The 22,572-nt window shown below is 35.1% G+C and overlaps 1 non-coding gene across 1 annotated transcript; it reads right to left on the bottom strand.

The window, feature by feature from the left end:
- Positions 1–18,555: 18,555 nt before the first annotated feature.
- LOC126009716 (U6 spliceosomal RNA) lies at positions 18,556–18,662 on the bottom strand. The gene has a single exon (XR_007495932.1). It is a non-coding gene; the product is annotated as a U6 spliceosomal RNA (small nuclear RNA).
- Between the last annotated feature and the right edge of the window lie 3,910 nt (positions 18,663–22,572).

Below are 22,572 nucleotides of genomic sequence, written 5' to 3'. Positions count from 1 at the left end.
GGAAAGTGATCTGATGGAGCTAGAGAATGTCTAAATATAAGGAAAGTGATCTGATGGAGCTAGAGAATGTCTAAATATAAGGAAAGTGATCTGATGGAGCTAGAGAATGTCTAAATATAAGGAAAGTGATCTGATGGAGCTAGAGAAGGTCTAAATATAAGGAAAGTGATCTGATGGAGCTAGAGAAGGTCTAAATATAAGGAAAGTGATCTGATGGAGCTAGAGAAGGTCTAAATATAAGGAAAGTGATCTGATGGAGCTAGAGAAGGTCTAAATATAAGGAAAGTGATCTGATGGAGCTAGAGAAGGTCTAAATATAAGGAAAGTGATCTGATGGAGCTAGAGAAAGAAGTCAAAACCCCGTACTTAGGCTTCTTCCTGTACTTTGCAGAATAATCTTTGACTATAAATGTGTCACCTCTCTACTGTCTAGTAAACATCCTCAATAAATTTACACAGAACTTCTGATATAGAATAAAGTATTTCACCATTACTATTATTTTGACCTCTCCAGATTTCTCTCCTAAAAATATATTCGACATTTTGACATACAACTTGTTATATAGCAATTCATATTCCATCAGGCTTTTGTTTTTAATTTTATGTTTTCCTTCTTTTTCATGATATGCCGTGGTTCTAAAGGTAATGTTTTTATGATATAAAAATGTTTTAAACCCAGACTTGCCATTTCTAAGTATCAATAATCAGAAGAATAAGAAGGATTATAAAATATTGTGGTAATTTCTTTCTGAGCAGCATGGCCAGCTATTCTCTATAAGGAAATCTACATAAACTCACATACTTAATGCAATATTTAAAATAAAATTAGAGTCCATGTTATTTGTGAAGAAAATGGGATAAGAATTAATTGATTTACTCAAGGTCATGCAGAGACCTAGTGGTGGAGTTATTGATGATAATGATCACCAAACCATTTGAAACTTGTTCTTACACTAACGCTTGTGATGTTAACATCTCTGTTTATGCTTTTGATTATCCTTTTAAATATCATCTAAGGGTACTTTATCTTGGAATATTTACTTGCCTAGGCAGAGACAATGCCTATCTTTTATATTTTCTTCACAAATATCTTTATGGTGGCACCTGTGCATTTATCCTATGTGAATATTTATATTTATGTGTTTAGAATTCTATTTCTGAGGTTAACTAGAGTCCACTTATTTAGACTTGTACACATCAATAACCGATGTTTTTAGCAAAATGTTCTGTCAAAGTAGATGATTGATGAGTAATTGGCAAAGGCAATCCTTCTGCATTTAAAACAGTGTCAATAGTAGAAACACAGTACAGCGAGTTGGTAGCAGTTGAAGGAAATGACTACCAGATCATCACACATTGCTTTAACCTGATTTGAAGGTAAACCAAATAAAAATTTTTTCTTGCAATAGTGCAGACAAAACATAAAAAAACTCACAAAAATTCTACTGGCTGTATTTTTCAATTTTCATCTTCTGGTTTTGGCATTACACTGACACTCAGAACCACAGGTCAGGGCTAAGATCACCTGAGCTTAATTGGAAAGTGTGCAAACTTGTTTTAGAAATGATCTAGGGAGAAGCTGACCAAGAGACCTCTTCTATCATCTTGTAACATAGTTATATAAGACTTTAAAACAGAAGCAAAATCACTGTGTTTTTCAGCAATGTGTATTCCATGTTCTTTGTTGTGATTGGTATGTATCTTAGTAGTTTAAAACAGAAAATCAAAATGTGTGTTTTATTTCTGAAGGATGGTTTGAGATGAGTGTGAAAAATACAGGGCCATCACGAGTAGATTAATCATATTACTGGCCAGAATTCTTTGTTTATAAAATTCAAACCCTTTTCTTTAGGGGTAGCCATGCTTCTCCTTCTCATTCTGAGACTGATCACATCAATTGATAGGAAATGTACTATTTAATTTGCCTTCACTATTTTGGATTAAACATTTCACATTCTGGGCAACTGCCCAGCAACAAGGAAATTTTTTAATTAGAACAAAATAAAACCCAAGATATTTGGTCACCATAAGAATAAATAAGATAAGGCAAAAACAAATTTCAGGGATGCATGTATATAGTCTTGTTTTTCTTTTATTTCGTCCTTCTCTGTCACCATGCAAACATGCTGAAGATAGACTAGAAGGACACAGAAAAAAAGGACATAGGAAATTAAGTCATTCCGTTCTCTCCTGACCAGGACAGCCTGGGTTTGCCATCAACTTAGGTCACAAAGTACATTTTCAAAGTATATATCTGCAGAATAAAAACAGTATACTATTTTTACTTTTACATTACTAAAATAAGAGGTCTAAAATTTAATAAAAGGACATTTGTTCTATGTTGAACCGGAAAACAAACGACCAATGTTTTGAGTCTACAGTGAAACACATGCCGACCAGATTAGATCTTTTTAGATTTTTTATAGATTTTTTTAATAGAGAGAAAGATATTCTATCAATCACAGCTGTTTCTGTGCCAGCCCATAAAGCTGCTCCTGGATGATGTTAAAAAATACAACATTGAAAGACTCTCAAATTAAGAGACTACTCGAGACCTAATATAGTTGGCGTTTTTAAGAATCATAGTGTGTATATATGAATGCATACATTTTTCTCTAGCTACTATGGAGAGGAACAACAAATAAGTGTGGTGGATTTGTATTGTGTTAATTTAGATCAGCTAATTCTAATTTGGCAAGTGTTTCTCTCATCAAAAGGATATCAAATTTTGGCAAAATTTGATATTCGAGATTTGGAAATGTTTTCTCTCTTCTTCGAAGTGCAAAATTCAACTTTGCCATGATCTACAAGAGACTAGACTTGAAGAGAAAGCAAGGAAGTTCGAGTCACTTTCTGGTTCCAATTGAAAGGTCTTTCTAGGCACATGGGATTCTTATAGATCAATAGCATTGTTGCTTGCTGCCTCAAGACATGAGCCAGTAGCAGTTACAGAACAAGTTTAGCTCCACACCGCCCTTAGATTCACTCTGTAAACTTCTCCACATGCTCCTGACAAAGTAGTTTCTCTGTCTGGCAGGTCAACCATACACCTTTTCAAATTCGTAAATAGTGCAACAAGAACCTAATACGGGTTCTACTTAAATCTTGTCTTCGTGGGTTCCAGTTTGTTCTTGTTCTTCTTCCTCCATTTTCCTTCTTAACTGAGCACTATACAAATAATAAACAATAGGATTAGTAACTAAAAAATAGTCTGCTCCAAATATCCTTAGGGTGCTGATAGCTATAATTTAATTTAATGGACGGGTGGAACAATTAACTGGAATAGACTTTAGATCTTTCTCTGGAAATTCAATCCCTTTAACTGGAGTTGGTCAATAATTTTCTACTTTTATTTCTTTTTTTTGACGAAAAGGATACCATTCATCTATAGCTTTTCAAAATGTACTTTTCATTTTCCCCCAATTTTACTATAACAATCTGATATATCAAGTGGTTCATAAAACAGTCAATTTAAATATTAAATATTTAAATATGAATCCCACCACCAGTTTTACCCTAATTTCACCAGTGTCCCCAAATTACCACCCACTACTAAAGACATAGGTTGGCTCAGTGCAAAGTTAGACACACTTATTTTATATTGTCTATTAAATCACAAAGGAAGAGGTAGGGACACAGAGTATGGAACCTATTTACTGGTGACAGTAGATATGGGGGCAGTAGAAGCCCTGAAGTCATGTCTTAAGCAGTGAGGTAAAAAACAGAATCAAAGGAAAAGAGCCAGTGGATCATGGAAACTCTACTCTGCTCCAAGAACTCACACTCCTTCTAGTCATGGAATACTATCATGTGGCATAGAAAACAGCACACTACAAGTTCAACAATGGAGAAGCAATGCAAGCCTCTACCATGCTTAGAGAACAAAAATGGTAGCTTCGGTGACACAAAAAGTATAAACAACCTATTTGCCTCTCATATAAGGACTTTATAAAAGAATTATGGAGGATATTCATAGAACTCAAAGAAAGCATAGTATGAAATGAACGTGCCACACATAAGACTTAGGAGAATAAAAAAAAGTAAAAAACGAGAAAACTTCAAACAGAAATAACAGGGCTGAAATACTTGGTAAGTGAAATGAAAACATCACTGGAAAGCCTATCCAACAGAGTAACAATAGGTTGAGGACAGAATCAGTGAGCTGGAAGATGAGATGCATAACAAGCCCATACAACAAAAAAGATTGGAAAAGAGTCTTAAAAGAAATAAACATTGAGAAAAGTCCTCAAAGAATGCGAACATATGAAAATAGAAGTCTGTAATCTAGTCAATAGGAGAAACATAAGAATCGTTGGGTCCCAGAGTTACAGAAAGAAAACTTACATGAAGTACAACAATCAAAATCATTGCAGAGAAACTCCAGAAATAAGGAGTGTATGCAACCAAATTCTGCATGCTTTAAGAGTACCAGGAGAAAGAGATTCAAAGAAAAGCAACATAAGACACATCCTAATAACAATGAAGAAACCCATAGAGATATAATACTTAAAGCAGCAAGATCAAAAAAGGAAATTTTATTTAAAGGAGCATCCAAGGGAATCACTGCAAAGTTGTCACCAAAAACTCTCAAGATCTGAAGGCAGTGGTTGGATATAATGACAAAACACAATGAAATTAATGCATCACCAAGAGTGTTTCACTCAGTCAGAATTACATTCAAGTTTGAAGGAAGGAGACATAGCTTCATAGATAAGCAACAGCTTAGAAACTTAAAGACTCACCAGCACTACTACTTCTAGGGATATATTTTGTTCTTAGGGATATATCCCTAGGAACAAAAAAAACACAACACAATAATGTCCTATGCACTCCTATGTTCATCACAGCGCTATTTATAGTAGCCAGAATCAAGAAACAACCCAGGTACCCAACAACAAATAAGTGGCTAAAGAAATTATGGTACATTTACACAATGGTATAATATACAACTGTTAGAAAAATAAAGTCATAAAATTGTCCTATACATGGATGAACATGGTAATTATTATGCTGAGTGAAATAAATCATAGGGAGAGAGATAGATACAGAATAGTCTGACTCATCTGGTGGAGTTAAGAAAAATAAAAGAGATATTAATCATACCCAGAGACAATAGAGACAGGGACAGGAAAGACCAGCTCAAAATATGAAGCTTGCCACAAAGTGTTGTAAGCTCAGTTCATCATTATTTCGGTGAGAAATTTCAGTTTGAAATTATTTCCATGAGAAATAATTTCACTAATATCTACCATAACAATGATATAAAGAAAGACCAAGACAGGCAGAGTATGGGCGAACTAAAATGTGGGAGATTTTTGGCAGAAAATTTGTACTGATGAAGGAGATGTGCCTTTTATAACTGAAACCCCATTAGGAATATGTTTGTAATCATGGTGTTTAACTAGATTATTACAAATAAATATAAGTTAATAATAAAATTCTAAATAAAACACAACAGAAAATGGAATTATCAATGCTTAGATCAAAAAGAATCAATTTGAAACGATTGCTGTATCTGTCCATCTTGTTACTAAAGACAGTGCTTAAAGATTTACTGAGCTGGTACTGATTGAGTTTTACTGTTGAGGATTGCTGAGCTTGGTAGATTAATATGTTAATTTCTGGGGCCGGGCGGTGGCGCTCGAGGTAAGGTGCCTGCCTTACCTGCGCCAGCCTAGGAGACGGACCGCGGTTCGATCCCCCGGCGTCCCATATGGTCCCCCAAGCCAGGAGCGACTTCTGAGCGCATAGCCAGGAGTAACCCCTGAGCGTCACCGGGTGTGGCCCAAAAACCAAAAAAAAAAAAAATATGTTAATTTCTCATCAGATTTCTTGTGGTTCTACTAGATTGATACTACTATAAAATATTGATGTGTCATGGGGTCTATCAGTCTAGTATATCTAGATATGAAACAAATTTGGTGGCATGGAAGTTTTGATAAGTTTAAGTCAATGAGCTGGGCTGTTTTTTGGGGATGGCATATGGTGTGGTATTGAGCTGTAGTACTTAATATAGCAAGGAGAATCTACCCCCACCCTTACCCCTTTCTGAGAAAGCCTCAAAGGTATAAGTTCAGTAAATACTTCCTGGAAAGTATTGATGGCCATTATTTTCTTCTTGGATCTTGATGGGGGACCCAGGTTGTTTTTCTCCTGGGAAGCTGGTGGTTGTCAGTAGAGTTAATGAGTTTCCTGGTGTGTACTGAGGAGTGGGAGGGTTTGGGCTCAATCTTCTTCTAAAAGAAAGTTCCAGAGATTTTAGCTTTGTAGTCTTATCTTACCTAAATTAATTTAGACTTCATATTATTTCATTTTGGTTATGGAACTAGGCTGTTTATGCAATAGAGTGTAGATTGAGGCATTGGGCTTGTAGTTCATGCAGAAAGAGGGATCTGCTCCACTCCCCATTTTTGAGAATGTCAGAGAGGTATCAGCCCAGAATAGTCTACCTGGGAAATTTCAGCAGCCATATTTTTATTTTCCATATTTTTATACACTTTTATAGCCATATTTAATTATCATGGTGAATAGTTGATTGATATAGGCTAGAGAGTCCCTAATATGAAGATAAGAGGATCTGGTTCTAACAGCCTTATTGTTGGGTAAAGAACTTCGACTCTCAAATTTGAAAATGAGAACATATCTTTCCATTAGTTGTCCTTCTATGGAATATATATTTTTACTGGAGAGAGGAGAGATTTTGGATCAAAATCACACATATGGGTTTGCTGTCTTTTATAAATAGGACAAATATACCGTACTTTTTCATACAATAAGATACACATTTTTCTCCAAAAAGTGTGTCTCATGGGGCAAATGCCATCTGGAGCGGAAGCCTGAGTGCAGGGGAGGAGATCATCTAAAAACTATGTGCGTCTTGTCATCTAAAAACTATGGTCAGGTGAGTCTTAAAGAGTGAAAAATCAGTACTTTGTCTATAGGGTCATTTTCTATTCCTGATATTACTGCTACTAGTGTTCTATTTTTTCAATTATGAGTTTTTATTATTTATTCATTTGAGTCTATAATGGAGAGTGAAAACTTAAGGGAGTAGATGATAAATGTATAGATCTGAAAAATTGCTCTCCATGTAAATATATGAAGCTTGCCACAGAAAGGTTGCTGTCAAATGTGAAAGAAGCAGACTTAAAGAAAATCATCACTCTAAATGGCTTTGGTTAAGGCCGGTTTTCTCAATGCAAAAAGGTTCCACTCTTATCCCAATGAAAGAATCTTAACTTAGATTTAGATTACAACTGACAGCATCGGCCATGTTGGTCCACCAATGGCCCAAAGGCTGGAGAATATTAAAAGTTGGGAATTAAAATCTGATGCTTGCCTGCCTGGGAAATTAACTCAGTTGGTGATGGAGAATTATTGGAAAGTTATAAGAAGCATGGACACCTTCCCAGGACTTGATGGTGCAAACAAATTGAATGGCATTTAACATATCTAATTGTTAATGAAATGGAGAATTAATTGCAGGGTGTTAATTCCTTCCCTTCAGCACTAGTTGCTTGCTTTGAAGGGAATTATTTGCATCCGAATAATAAAACATTGGCTTTAAGGGGTTTCTTAAATGAGTTCAGTCCTCTACTTTTACAAATGGGAAAACAGACTGCAAAAGATTACTCATCTATAAGTAATAGTTCTGCATCCCTATTCTATCCTGGGGAGATTTTAAAGGAATGAAGGGAAGGTGATAGGTGGGAAAAATTGAGTTTAACTGATTTTCTAAATAGTATGATTTAGAAATTAGAAACACAGATGTTCAAATCACATAGAATAATTCAAGTTTGTTGCAGTATATCAAATGAATGCCTTATTTTATTTCAGGCTTAGTTTCCTCAACAACATGCATCTTGTAACAGATATTATGAAGATTTAGAAAATGCTTCACCAAGTGTATGTGACTTAGAAATTATAGTTTTAACATTATGTATTTTATATATTTCTTAAAATTATATAATATATGTTATATATAATATATGTATGTTGTGTATGTAAATATTTTAGGGGATTATTATGTTACTGACCCTACCCTGATCAGTGATTGTGCCCTACCCTAGGGTGTGACCTGGCATTCTGCTTCCACCATTGCATGGTATCTGATCCCACCATTGGGTGGTACCTGATTCTGGAGAATAAAAACAAGGGTCTGTGGAAGGCGAGGGGCTTTTGGCTGGAACTGATGCTGAAGCTTTGGGCTTCCGTCTTGTTCTCCGACTAAAGCTAATATTTCCACAAGCCTGACTGTCTGCAAGCTGTTTACTCGCAGTTTCACCTCAGAACCGTCAGCTAGACAGGGTGGCAGATGCATGCTCCGAGCTGGAGGGGAAATACCTCATCCTCCATCCCTCCATCAGTCAACCTCTTCACGTGCTGACTTGCAACATATATATATATATATATGTTATATATGTGTATATATATGTTATATATGTGTATATATATTATATATGTTCTTAATATAAAATAAATATAAAATAATATAATATTATATTTATATATATATAATATAATATATTATATTATTTATAATAATATAAAAAATATAAAATAAAATAGCTGGAAATATTTGAGGTTATTTACCCAAATTGTGAGTTTGTTTAAAGAAATTGTTTGATTTTTATTTATTAAATGGTTAACTTAATGGTTAATTGACTGACTGATTTAATAAAAGTCAACTATTTTGCTACCCTGAAGACTGAACGAACACCTAAATTTCTTTCTCAACATTACTTTGATAGTAGAGTAAGATATATCCAGAAATTTCTTAGGGGGGAAATCATTCATCAGCAGAGTGAAGGTCACTTTTCTCATAATTAATAGCACACACCAGCGTATTATTCTGAGAACTTGATCCTTTAAAATAAGAGAATTAAGTCTTTCTTGCTTTTTTCAGTCCCACTATCTTTACTTTTCTCTTTGATTTTCTGATGAAAAATCTTTCCCTAAAGAAATTGGGGATCTTCATTTTGTCAGTGTTCCTCCCTTAATATTTTTGTTCTTTAGGAAATAACAAAAACTGAAGACTGGGAGAATTTCCAGGATCAAATGTATCTAGTCAGAGAGAATAGAAGATATCTCAGAAGAACATGATTAAAAAAAAAAGAAAAACTTCTAAAGGATAAGAGAGAAGTAGGAACTCATAATCCCTTGAAAATATTTGGGATAAGGCAACTTTCAGTGAAAACAATTAAGTCTTAATTATTTGCTAAGATTGGGGCTTTAAAACTGGGACTCAAACACAGTGGAAATATCACAAGACTGTCTTAAGAAAGTGAATGATTTATTAAATCGTCCAAAGCAGTGAGATAGGTTGTCAGATAGAGGTCCCACTGACAATAATTTTTACCAGGTTATAAAGCTAAACCTCTTTTTTTTTTTAGGGATCAGAAGCCTTACAAATAATAGATGCTGATAGAGACAAGATGTTTTCTGAAAAAAAAAAAAAATCATCCTTCTATCGGCTTAGAAAGAAAACCAGGCCTTGTTCAGAGATCGTCACAGGTAGGTATGATTCTGATAGAAAGAAGAAACCTTCAGCACTGAAAATATTTCTAGAAAGTTCCTTATGAATGGCCTCTGGCTGAAGTGAGGCCACTTGGGAAAAAAAAAACCAACAAATTAATTAGCTTCCCAAGTGGTCTAAGCACTCCATCTTGAAGTCACATATGTCTCTGTCCTGATGTGTAATTTTTCTCTTTAATTTATACCGCTCCATTGTGGACTTCTTTATGCCTTGCTTAAAAGGAAAAGGTGGGTTTTTTTGTTTGTTTGTTTGTTTTGTTTTTTTTTTTACTTTTGGGGTATTTTCCTGTTTCTGGAAAATATCTCCAATCTCCTTGTAATTTTTAACTCCCCTTTATAAAATGATTTTATTTCTGAAACTCCTTTCTGTGAAAATAGACCTGGGTGGAAGATGAATGACATATTTTTTTCTGAAGAGTGTAATCTTGCCTCAGCTTGAGAACCCCAGGCCCCCAAAACTATTGGTAGCAGAAAACAATTTTCATCCCAAATAGATAGACTTGTTCCAGGTACAGCTTTATCTTTCAGTTTAACAGGACTATAGTGTCCTTGTGAAGCAGAAATTCATGTAGACTTTATTAAATTTGACCACCTCAGGCAGTAAGATCATCTCCCCGAAAGTCGGATCAGTGCTATCTTGTGCCCATCATTTTTAGCTACTTATCTGGGAAGAAATACTTAAGCCGAACTTGTTGAGGGGTCCACATATCTATCAGGTATATTATTGGCTTTATTCAGTCTATCTTATCATACATCTTTGAAGGAGGATTATTCTTTTTGAGGAAATGAAGGCCCAAGTTCTCCCATCCTGACCTTCACCTTCCTGAAGCTTAGTTTCCATACTTTTTTTAATAATAATTTTTATTTTGACCAAAGTATGTTACATATCTTTGAAAGCAATATTTTAGGTACATAGTAACATTGAAACAAATTTGTCCTCCTTCCACCCTTTTTCCCAGCTTGCATCCCATATCCCCCTCCCTAACTTCCCAGGCTGCTAGTATAAGAGGTCCCCTCTGTGTCTAGCTTATGTAGATTGAGTATCTATTCTTTTGTTGTTGGCTTTGGATTTGGTGTTTAAGTCCGATGATTTTTGTTACTACTTTGTGCTCATACAACTGTTTGGTCTTGGTGCCCTCCATTGTTTCCCCCTCGAATTGAGAGGCAGAGCAAGATGGTTCAATTTATGTGGTTCTGTTTGAAGAAAAAAAAAAGCAATTAGATGGGGTAAAAATCAAACAAGCCGAATATGGGTGGAGTTCTTAGAGGCTCTCAACATCAGTTTGAGGGAAGAAAGGGAAAAAGGAAGAGAAGCACCACAACAATGCAAGAAGAAAAAAGAGAGAAGGTAAGCTGACATTGAGAAGGCTGGTTTTCAATGAAGATGACAAATGGCATTCCGCTGGGGGACTTTAAAAGTTTGGTGTTTAGAGCTCCACTGGTAGAGCATTTGCATAGCATGAGTGAGGCTGTGAATTTGATAATTCACACTGCATTAACCAACCCCCCTCAAATACTGTTGGGTAAGGCCTTCGGAAATAAATCTTTATGACTAGGAGGCAGTAGAAATTAATTGCACTTGAGTCTGGAAGATGAGAACACTAATCAATAGTCTATAATATTAAAACTCCCTGGATAAATCCAAACCATTAGGAAGTGAGAAAATTATTGGTAATCCTGATGGTTTTGAGGTGAGACCTTGAAATGCATCTTGAGTCCTTAGACAAATTTTTTTAGTTATTTTCAGTTTTCTCCATCTCGAATTAAGTACTATTGTGAGGTTAGATTATTGGGAAAACAATTGTGTTAGCTTCCTAGAACTTCTATAACAAAGCAACACTAATAGAATGCATTGTCTTATAGGACCAGTGTCTTGAATCCCCAAATCAGAATCAGAGGTGATTTCTTTCTAAGTGTTATCTGCTTTCCCAGTTATCTTTGGTTTCTAGATTGAGGAAAACAACTCCAGTTACTGTTTCTGTTTCTATGTGATATTATACCTATATCTATTTCTACATTCAGCTTCACCCATTGACCAGAATACTGGTGAAACAGGATGAAAGACCCACTCTACTCCATGTGTTAACTTATAATATGCACAGAAAATTCATTTCTAAATAAATAAAATAAATAAAAAAATAGAAACTTCATTTCTAAATAAATAAAGTACTAGAAGAGAGAAGTCTGAGGTAGGGACCTTATTGAGTCAAAACTCAAGTCATCACACCGTTATTTATTTATTTTAATTCATTCATTAATTATTTGGTTTTGAGGGCCACACCTGGCAGCACTCAGAGGTTACTCCTGGTTCTGCACTCAAAAATTATCCCTGGAAGGCTTGGGGGACCATAAGAGATTTTGGGAATTGAATCGGGTCCATCCACGATCTTCCAAGTGCTACACAAACGCTCTACTGCTGTGCTATTGCTCTGCCCCCTACACCAATATTTAAATTTCAGAAATTGAGGTATAATCAGTGTGCTTAACCTTTCCAAAGCTCCATGGCTGATTCCCAGAAGGAACTCATGTTCATACACATCACCCTTGTCCATTCTCCAAACTCTACTCTTGCCTTGTGAATAGAATTCTGTTTTCCACAATCCCCTCCTATCTTCTGTGATACCTTGCCAACTTGCAGAGCCCTGACCCTCTTCATTGACCAGTTTGGGGATTTTCCTTTAAGCTTTTCAGGCCTCTTGCCAACCGCCTCTAGTTATTAAAATGCAACTCAGGGTATCTCTCTCTGGCTGTTACATTATCATTTCTCGTTAGAGACTCCTTCAGGGCCTGAGACATCCCTGCACTGACTTTATAATTACAAAGTCAATTTCTAAACAGACACTTGCAAATAAGTCAATTTAAATACCGAGATTTGCAAACAATAATTAAGCAGTAGCTTCTTTTTTAATATCTCTATATATAATTAATGCCTGTGGGCTTTTCATTTTACCTTGCAAGCGGGTAGTTTGCGATTGTTTGTTGAGCAAAAGTGTTCTTAGAAAGCAAATCACAGCGCTGGGGAGATTTTGGAAGAGATTGAAGAAAGGGGTTTTTCTCATCTTCCTTTATCACTGCTTTACCTTTTGGGCAGTTGAGGGAGGAAAACAGTGGGAGAATAATAATTTTTCACAGTAAAAATAATAACTGCACAGCTATAGATGAGCTAACCTATAACATAGCTTCTTCACAGAAACAGTTGGCAATTATTTGCATATCAGAAGCTGTGGTCCATGATAGTTGGAGCATCTTCAATAAAGAAAAAGAAATTCGAGTAGCTCAGTATCAATCATTATTCCTCCTGGATTCTCTTCATTTGCAAGATGTTTGCTGATCCAGTAAAATCATGAGTTCATTTATGACTCGATACATTAATTGGTGTATTCATGACCTAGTATATTCATTTTTTAAAAAGTTTTGAAAGCCTTCTAGATACTAGGTAATGATGTCCTACTGGTAAATAACATACAATCTGTTTGTAAGCCTAATAAAATTTTTGATAGCTTATGACTGTTATAAAAAGTGAAGTGAGGGGAAACTAAATTGATCTGGAAGCAAGTCTTCTGAAGAAAGTGATATTGAAGCTGAAGTTGCATAGGTATGTGTAAGAAGACTGAGGGGGTGGGGGTGATTCTCATTAATTCTAAGTTAAGACCAATTTGGCTTCTGCTGTCTTAGCTGTGTTCCCAAGCTTTCCCAGATAGCTTTTTCCAAGTGAGTTGGATGATTCAGCAACTAACTCGTTGAATCTGTCTTCGAAAGTTCTCCTTTAGTCAAGGTATTCTCTCCTTGTTTCTCAGCCTCCGCATACAATCAACCTCAAAATCTCATTCAATCTGTTGAATCCTACCACTTCTGTCTTCTAAGAATGTTTTGTTCTCTCTCAGGATTTTAAAAAGACTTTGTTTAACTCTTCAGTTATGCATACATAGCTCATACTATGCATATTTTATGTAGGTCTATGACAATATGATATATAAATGTTTATTGTATGTGCAACATTCCAGTGATCTGTAAGTAGGCTAATGGTAAAACTTATTGGTTTCCAGTTTGTATCTATAATGCATAGAAAATGGTAACAAGATCTTTACAAATGTTTCTTATCACTATCATCATCATCATCTTTTGGGACAATACACAAAGCCACAAGAATATTATAGTAAGAGAGTGTCCAGTCACATGCAAGAAAAGTGCCCCAAATGATTCACTCTCTCTGGTCCTATTGCTTTATTTTCTTAGGAGACTTATGATTTCTGGTAGGGTGCTACAATGCTCCAAAGAATATGGGTTGGGGCCGAAGTGGTGGCTCAGGCTGTATGGCAGGCTTCTGCCTTGCACACACTAACCTAGGACAGACAGCACTTCGATCCCTGGTATCCCATATGGTCCCCCCAAGCCAGGGGAGCTTTCTGAGTGCATAGCCAGGAATAACCCCTGAGCATAACCCGGTGTGGATGCAAAACAACAACAATAAAAAGAATATGGGTTATTCCTATATTTAATATTTTATTTTTATTTTTTATAGTTTTAAATTTTATGTAGGGATGAAGTTTTAGTGTTTACTAATTATTGTGCTTTATCTATTCTTTTTAGTTTCTGCATCATATTCTCAATGAATCTGTTTGGAATAATTAGATATTGTATGCTATTAAGGTAATTCCTAAATTAGTTTTCAAAATTTGGGTTACAAGGAAACAAAACAGATGCCAGAATGATAGCACAGTGGATTCGTCATTTGCTTTGGCCAACTTGGGTTAGATCTCCAGCATCAGATAGGATGCCCTGAACACTACCAGAAATCACCCCTGAACTTAGGACCAGGAGTAATTCTTGAATTCTGCCAGGCATGGCCCTAAAACAAATATATATAAAAGTTGGTTGAGGCGGAGCAGTGGCACAGGGAGCATGCTAGTCTAGAACAGATTGCAGTTTGATCCCCTGGCATCACATATGGTCCCCCAAACCAGAGATGATTTCTGAGTGTACAGCCAGGAGTAACCCCTGGCCATCACCAGGTGTGGCCAAAAAATAATAAAAAAAAAAAAGGTGGAAGGCTGGAATCATAATTTAGCAAAAAGAGTGTTTGCACTGCACATGGCCAATTCAGGCTCAATCCCAGGCACCCCATATGGTCCCCCAAGCCTGCCAAGATGATTCTTGAGCACATAACAAGAGTAAACCCTTAGCACCATATTGTGCAGCCCCTAAACAAACAAAATCAAGCAAATAAAAAAGAAAAGCAAACAAAACACTAACTTGATTCTTAACACAGTTCATTTAAATCAGGTCTAATTTGGGGATTAAGCATAAAACCTAGGTCGTTTTCTTTCTATTTATATGTCCTGAGATGATTTAGTGTTCAGGAAGAAAAAGTTTGTCTAGATCTCTAGCCATCAAAGTCTCCCTTTATTTTGATTTAAATACCTGTTGCCCTTAAAGTAATCTAAACTGGTGTTTCAATGAAGACAACAGTAAATTAAATTGTGTTTACATTATTTTTATGATTTATTTTAGTAGTGATATCCAATTTTCTTTGTATATGTCTTTCACCTATTTTTATTATTTTATTTGATCACTGCAATTAAAATATTGTTCATGATTGAGTTTCAGTCATAAAATGTACAAAACACTTTACCAATTATGTTACCTACCACCACCAGTTTTCCTTCCACCCCAACCCTTAGACTGTCTATGGGATATGCATTTTAATTCTCTTTTCTTTTTTTTGACACTGTAGTTTCACGATTGCTAAAGTAGGGGTACCGGGAAAATCACTTTATCCTCATTCAGCATCCAGTTCTTGTGCAGAGTGATTAGTTCCAACTATCATTGTCATAATAGATCCTTCTCTAACATTAGAGTATTCATCAACCTTTATGGCAAGCTTCCTCCCATGGACTTCTCCTCCTGACCCTCATCTCTACTCTCAGTGGATATTATTATCATACTATCTTTTATTTGGTTTTTCCCAAATGGATGAGATTATTCTATGTTTATCATTGTCTTTTTGACTCATTTCACTCAGCATAATAATCTCCATATGCATCCAGGTATAAGCAAATTTCATTATTTCATTCTTCCTAAGAGTTGCCTAATATTCCATTGTGTAGATGTACAGAGTTACTTTAGCGATTCATCTCTGTGCTGTAAGATGATATTTCATTTTTGTTTTGATTTGCATTTCCCTGAAGATTAAAGATATGGAGTAACTTTCACGTGCATTTTTGGCCATTTGTATTATTTCTTTGAGGAAATATTTGCTCATTTCTTCTCCCTATTTTTTGATGTGTTTAGATGTTTTGTTCTTCTTGCTAAGTTCTATCAGTGCCTTGGATATCTTAGATATTAACTCTTTATTTGATGGGTGTTGAGTCAATAGTTTCTTCCATTCTGTGGGTGGCCTCTGTATTCTAGTCACTGTTTCCTTTGAGGTGCAGAAGCCTCTCAGTTTCATATAGTCCCATTTGTTTATCTTTGCTTCCACTTGCTTGGCCAGCTTCATTCTTCATCCAGTCATTAATTCTTTATTGTTCATTTGTCTTCATTCTTCATTTATTGTCATTCTTCATTCATCTTCATTCTTGAAGATGTGTTTAGCTTCAGTGTCATGAAATGTTCTACCTACGTATTCCTCTATGCACCTTTTGGTTTCAAGTTTTATATCAAGGTCTTTAATCCATTTTGATTTCATTTAATCCACATTTGATGGTGTTTTTAAAAGTCTACATTCTTTCTTCTTGCATGTCGTTGACATTTGTTGAAGAGACTTTCCTTCTTCCATTTTATATTCCTTGCCCCTTTATCAAAGATTAATTGATTGTATATCTGATGGTCAGTCTCAGAATAGTCAAGTCTATTCCATTTATCTGAGAGTCTGGCTTTATTCCAATACCATGCTGTTTTAATGACTACTGCTTTATAGTAGTTTGAAGTTAAAAAAATTTATGCTTCCCACCTTCTTTTTCCAAGGATTGCCTTAGCTAATTTGTGGAGATTTATTTTACAGAAAAATTTCAAGAGTGTTTGAACTTCCTTGAATAACCAGTTTTCAATTTATTGTTTCTAGAAGGTTTTGATACTCTTTTAAGATTTACTTAGTATCATGTCCTGTGTAGTTTGACTTTATATCTCTCAATATAGATATTCTTAATATCTTTTATTGGTCAATAAAATTATATGTGAAAAGATATTTCAATATTATATTGAATAGTAGTAAAGAGAGTAGGTAACCTTGTTTTGGGTTGGATTTTAGAAGAAAGAGTACGTTAAGCATTCATTGTGATGTTCAATATAGATTTATGTTAAATGTCTTTAACTTTATTTATTTAAATTTCCGCTACCCCTATTTTATTAAAAATATTTTAAATTGAATTTGGATAGATGTAGGGTGTGGCCAACTCAGGTTCAATTCCCAGCCCAGAATGTTCACATAGCCTGCAGGAGCACAAATCCTGGAATAACATCTGAACATCACCCAATGTGGCCCCAAAACAAAATCAAAACATAATTAAAAACAACAAAAAATGAATTTAAAAATTAAAAATGGGGTTTGGATATTTTGAAATTCTTTCTCTACATTTATTTATATGATAATATATTTTTTCTGGTACAATATTTTTTCTTGTACTATGTTGACTAAAGTGAACAATTAAATCATTCTTACATACCTGTAAAAATTTAACTTGATCCTGCTATGTGATATTTTTGATTTCAACATATATTTATTTGAATTCATTTTGCTAACATTTTGTTTTAAAGAAAGATTTATATATGTAGTAATCAGGATAATAGGTTATTATATTTTTTGTAATATCTCTGCTTTTGGTATATGGTACCTGTTTGATTTATAGGAATTATTTAGGAGGATATCAGTTTCTTCAACTTTCTTCAAGAGCCTAAAAACAATTTGAAAGAGGTTCTCCTTAAATGTTTGTAGAAATTGCTAGAAAGCCCATTTGCGCTAGGTTTTGTTTTGGGGTACACATTTGATTACTACTTTCATTTCCTTAATAGTAATTTGTCTGGTCAAGTAATTGCTCTCTTTTCTCTAGTTTCAGCCTTAGAGATTAAAAAAATATATTTATTTTGTAGAACACACATTTTAATAGTAATCCCTAGTGATCTTATGAATTTCTACTCTATCTGTTGTGATATTTCCTTTGTCCTTTCTATTTAAGTTTATTAGAGTTTTTATGTTCTTTCTTTGTGATGCCACCAAGCTTTGGCAGTTTTGTTCATAATTTAAACAAAACAGCTCTTGGTTTAATTAGTACTTTTTTTTCCTTTTTAGTTTCTATTTTATTGATTTCTGTGCTAAGTTTTATGAGTCCATTACTTCTGTTTTCTTTGGGTTTCCATTTTTGTCTTTCTCTAATAATTTAAGTTTGTTGTTAATGAAACCTTGCATATATATGCATATATACCAAATGCAGTTAAAATAGAAAGTCCATAATATAATATATATGTCAATATATATATTATATTATGGACTTTTATTTAATACCATACAGTATACCATATAATTTGGTAATATACCGTTATTTTCATTTCTTTCTATGGGTCATTTTATTTCCTCTCTGATTTTTCCCATTTGTCTTACTGTTATCTTATAGTTGCTTAATTTCCATGAATTTTGGATTTTTTCTTATTTATGCTTATTATTAATAACAATAACTTTTTTTTAGTTTTTGAGACACACTTGGCTCTCAGGGCTTACTTCTGGCTCTGCACTCAGAAATCGCTCCTGGCAGGCTTAGGGGACCATATTGGGATCCAAGCTTGGTTGGCTGCCTAAAAGGCAAATGTCCTTCCCATTATGCTATTGATCTGGCCCCAACAATAAACATTTTTAATGCACCCAAAATGTATTCTCTCTTGGAGAGTGCTCCATGATCACTTGAGAATGTGTACTCACAACCATTGTCATGATAGTTGTTGGTGTAGTTATTTCTCTAGCTGTGTTCACCACTCTTTATGCTAAGTTCATATTGTGGGCTTGTCCTTATGGCCTTCATCTCTATTGTCAAAACAATGGAACACTTTATGATTTTGCACGTCATTCTCATGCAGAGGCCATGCTAATCTTCTCTGTATCTTTCCAAATTTAGTATATGTGCTGCCAAAGCTAGAACTTGGGGTGAATCTGCATAGTTCACTCCTGTGAGAGTGTTGAGTAATCAGTACCTAGGAGCAATGAATGTAGGGGTACTCAGTATTGTGGACTTCAGTGTGAGGTTGGAGGAACAAAAATCTCAAGTGGCCACATAACTTGGTATTTCATCATGGGAAGACAAATCTTAGGGCTCCATAATGACCCCCTCTAAGTATTTTAATTGAATAAATTAAGAAAAACTGCTATGATGTAGCAGGCAACCATAGATCTAATGGAAAGGGTTCTAGGATAGAGCTTTAGGGTTAGGTATCTGCATCTGCTTCCAATTGTGTTCTTTTGTATTTTTATCTTTCCTGTAACTTCTCTGTTTGGAATTTTAAGTAAATATTGCCAATCACTTCAGTTTTCTTCTGTACCTACTTTTGGTTCCAATCTAAATGTTCATAGTAGGACATAGCACAGTAGGGCAGAAACTCAATGCTCACAATTAATCTAGTTTATTAATTTTATTGAGATCTCACTTATTTTATTTTCCCTAATGGGCTTTTATCTTCCTATCTTTTAAAATTACCCTCATGTTTATCCCAATTAGATTTCTACTGTACCACAAACATTTATCTGGTCCATCTAGTCTTTGTTCTTTTTTGATATTTAAACCTTAAAAACATTTGATTCAGTGGTAAAATGTTATGTTTATGGCACTGACAATAAAATAAAACATAAAGACATTTTGACCCCTTTTACTTTTATATTTATAATACACCCTAAACCTTATAGATATTGATCATGTGCTATTATGCTATAGAACAGAAACATTATTCTTTTCTTTAGTTTTCAATTTTCAGGTTGCAAGTTGAAGTTTAAGCAAACAATGTGCATTTGAGACACAGATAAGGAATATCACAAGGTTTATGCTTAGAAATAAACTTTTTTTCAGTTTACACACCTTACAAAGAAACCATTTTATTTTTATATCATTTATTAGTAAGGTTTGTTCTGTGATACATACATGCACACCAGATCTTCAAAAGCATTAGTCATTTAACCCATAGTACTCCCCTTTTTTGAATACCTTGAATGAATTAAATCTCATCCTAAAGATATACTTCCAATATTTATCAGTAATTCAATGTTAAATTAATGAGTTCATTCACAGAGTTGGTTCCTTTGATAAGCAGGCTATAATTATATAACATAAGGTCCTTCAATTTAGGATTTAAAAGTGTCCTTTAATAAAAGGTGATTCTAGGTAAAAGCCTAAACATAGGTTCCCCTAATCCAGGGGTCTCAAACTCCAGGCCCGCGGGCCATTTGCGGCCCTCCATACAACATTTTGTGGCCCGCGGCCAGCCTTCAAATATCGCAGTATTCGCGATTATTCGCTTACCGAATAATCACAATAAAAATCGCATTAGTAAGAAAAGAATCGCATTAAACATTCGCATACCCCGAGCAGCTCCGTTCAGGATATGCAACGATTTTTTATTGTGAATATTTGGAAAGCGAAATCCCTTATGCGGCCCTGCCTCTCCCCGACTTTGCCTCCTGCGGCCCCCAGGTAAATTGAGTTTGAGACCCCTGCCCTAATCTCTTCTTTTGATATGTAAAAGCCCACTGGATAGTTGGTTTTGTATCTGACTTCTCCCTCCCTGGATTTGGGTGTTGGCTTGAATGCAGAAAGGGGGCTGCCTTTGAGCTGAGGAGAGTGAGAGCACATGACGGAGGTAGCACAGGGCAGAGAGAGGCCATGAGAAAAAAAAAGCACTGACTTCCATAAATCTGATTTTAACTGCTTGGTGTATTATTTCTCCACCTATTCCTGCTTCATCAGACCTGTCTAGCTAAGGGGGCTAGCTAACAAGGAGTGTGGGATGATTACACTACAATTATATTTTTATTTTACACTTTTATTCTCTGTTTCTTACCAACTCCATGACTTAAGCTCACCATATCTATGAAGTTACAATTTTTCATCCATTGAAAAGAACATACATATCTTCACTGAATAAAAGTAGTATAAAATTTAGTATGAAATAAAAAGTAGTATGAAATATAGTTAATGATTTTTCTTTGTTAATGATGCTAAGCTATAATAGAAGCACCAAGTATTAGTCACTTCACTATCATCAATAAATGATAATAGAGTGAAAAATAGGAACACCAATTTGGAAATGAGGACCCTAATTTTTCTGCTTAAGACTTTCCTAAGCAGACAAGAAACCATCATCAATATCACTGACAATTATATATACCTCTTTTCTCCTCCTTATGGGTGTGCAAAACCCATAACTTAAAACACTTGCTGTTCAGCACAAAAACAAATAGCAAAGCAACTCTGGCCGTGATGTATTTCAGCAGCATAACTTAGACTTGCCACCGTTCGGTTAAATTATGAATATCTATCACTTGATGGAGTCAATGCTTTTATTTGGAACAGAGAAGGAGGGAAGCAAAGAGGCTGCGGTTGGAAAAGAAAAAGCACAAGAAGATGCAGTTGCCATAGCGATTAACAATGGGCATCCTTTGAACAGGGTTTAGGGATGCTGATGCAGCTAAAACAAATGTTTGTGTTTGGCCACGGTGGAGACGGTGACGGATTATGGAGCCTTGGCCTTGAGCCTTGATGTAATCCAATTCTAAATAAATCATAAATCTAAGTGCAGAGTGCTAAGGCTGAGAGAATACCAATTCGGAAAAGCAGTAGCAAGTAGGCAGCAGTGGACAGTATTGATTATTGGGTGCAAAATAAGAAGGGGGACGAGGAGGGGGGACTGTGACCAGGTTGCAGGTCTGCATGCTAATTTTCCTAGCTACAGCTATCCCTGACTCTCTGCCAGCTCTCAGTAGTACGAATGAGAGATCACTGCTAAAATAGACCCAAGGCCAGGCATTCTACTGCTTCCTTAACTGCTCTTGGAAGCAGGGATTTTTCATCATGAAAAGTGCTGAGTTGCAAGTATATACATACATATATATATATATATATTTTTTTTTTTCCCCATGAGTTCTTCAATTGGAGGGACCCAAAAGTCAGCTGACATTTCTTCACAGTCTGTTTTTTTTTTTTCACAGACTGGATAGAATGTGAACAGATGCTGTATTCAAATTTCTCGAATATGAATGACCTTTACTGTGGCAAAAGGGTAAAGGATAATATTATCTATATATAATGCTGATGTTCATCCTCATTTTCAATTTCCTAAGCAAAAGTAGAGTAATTTTAATTCAGCAAGTTAAGAGATAGGATAGGGTAGGTAGACAATATTATAAAAGTTAAAACAATAGGATTTTTGAGGAAAATTTACGGTGTTACAAATGTTTTCCTTCCACCTGGACTTCCAAGACAGTATAGGAGAGTAGGATGCTTATTTTGCTCAGAGCCAATTAAGGTTTGTTCCCTGGTTCTACATATGGGACACAAAATATCACGAATCATACCTGAAGACAGAGCCTGCAGTAAGTATGGAGGACAGCTTGGGGGAGAAAGGAAATAGGGGGCATTGGTGATGGGAAAGTTGCAATGGCGAAGGGGATTGTTCCTTTTAATGACTGAAACTCAACTACAAACATGTTTGTAATCATGGTGCTTAAATACATTATAAAAGATAAAATAAATAAATAAATAAATAAAAAAGCACAAAAAATGATTTTTTTATATTGCTAAGTTATTGAACATGAGATAGAAAGTGATGCACACACAAATAATAGTCCTGGTGATGCTTCCTCTTTGCCAGAGCAATAGCTACTTGTCTTTTGAGATCAGAATTTTAATAATAAGAAATATAATTTTAAAGTAGTTGGCTACTAAACTGAGTAACTATCAAAACGAATGACTAGCAGTAGGTGTATGACAATATTAGATATGCAAAAATCGTACTAGGGGAGAAGTGGCAATGAAGGATAAAGTAGAGAGAGGAGAAGATAGAGCA

Source organism: Suncus etruscus, chromosome 5 (genome assembly GCF_024139225.1).
Source record: "Suncus etruscus isolate mSunEtr1 chromosome 5, mSunEtr1.pri.cur, whole genome shotgun sequence".
Lineage (NCBI taxonomy): Eukaryota > Metazoa > Chordata > Mammalia > Eulipotyphla > Soricidae > Suncus > Suncus etruscus.
Note: the sequence above shows the minus strand (reverse complement) of the source record. Positions and strands in the feature narration are given on the sequence as shown.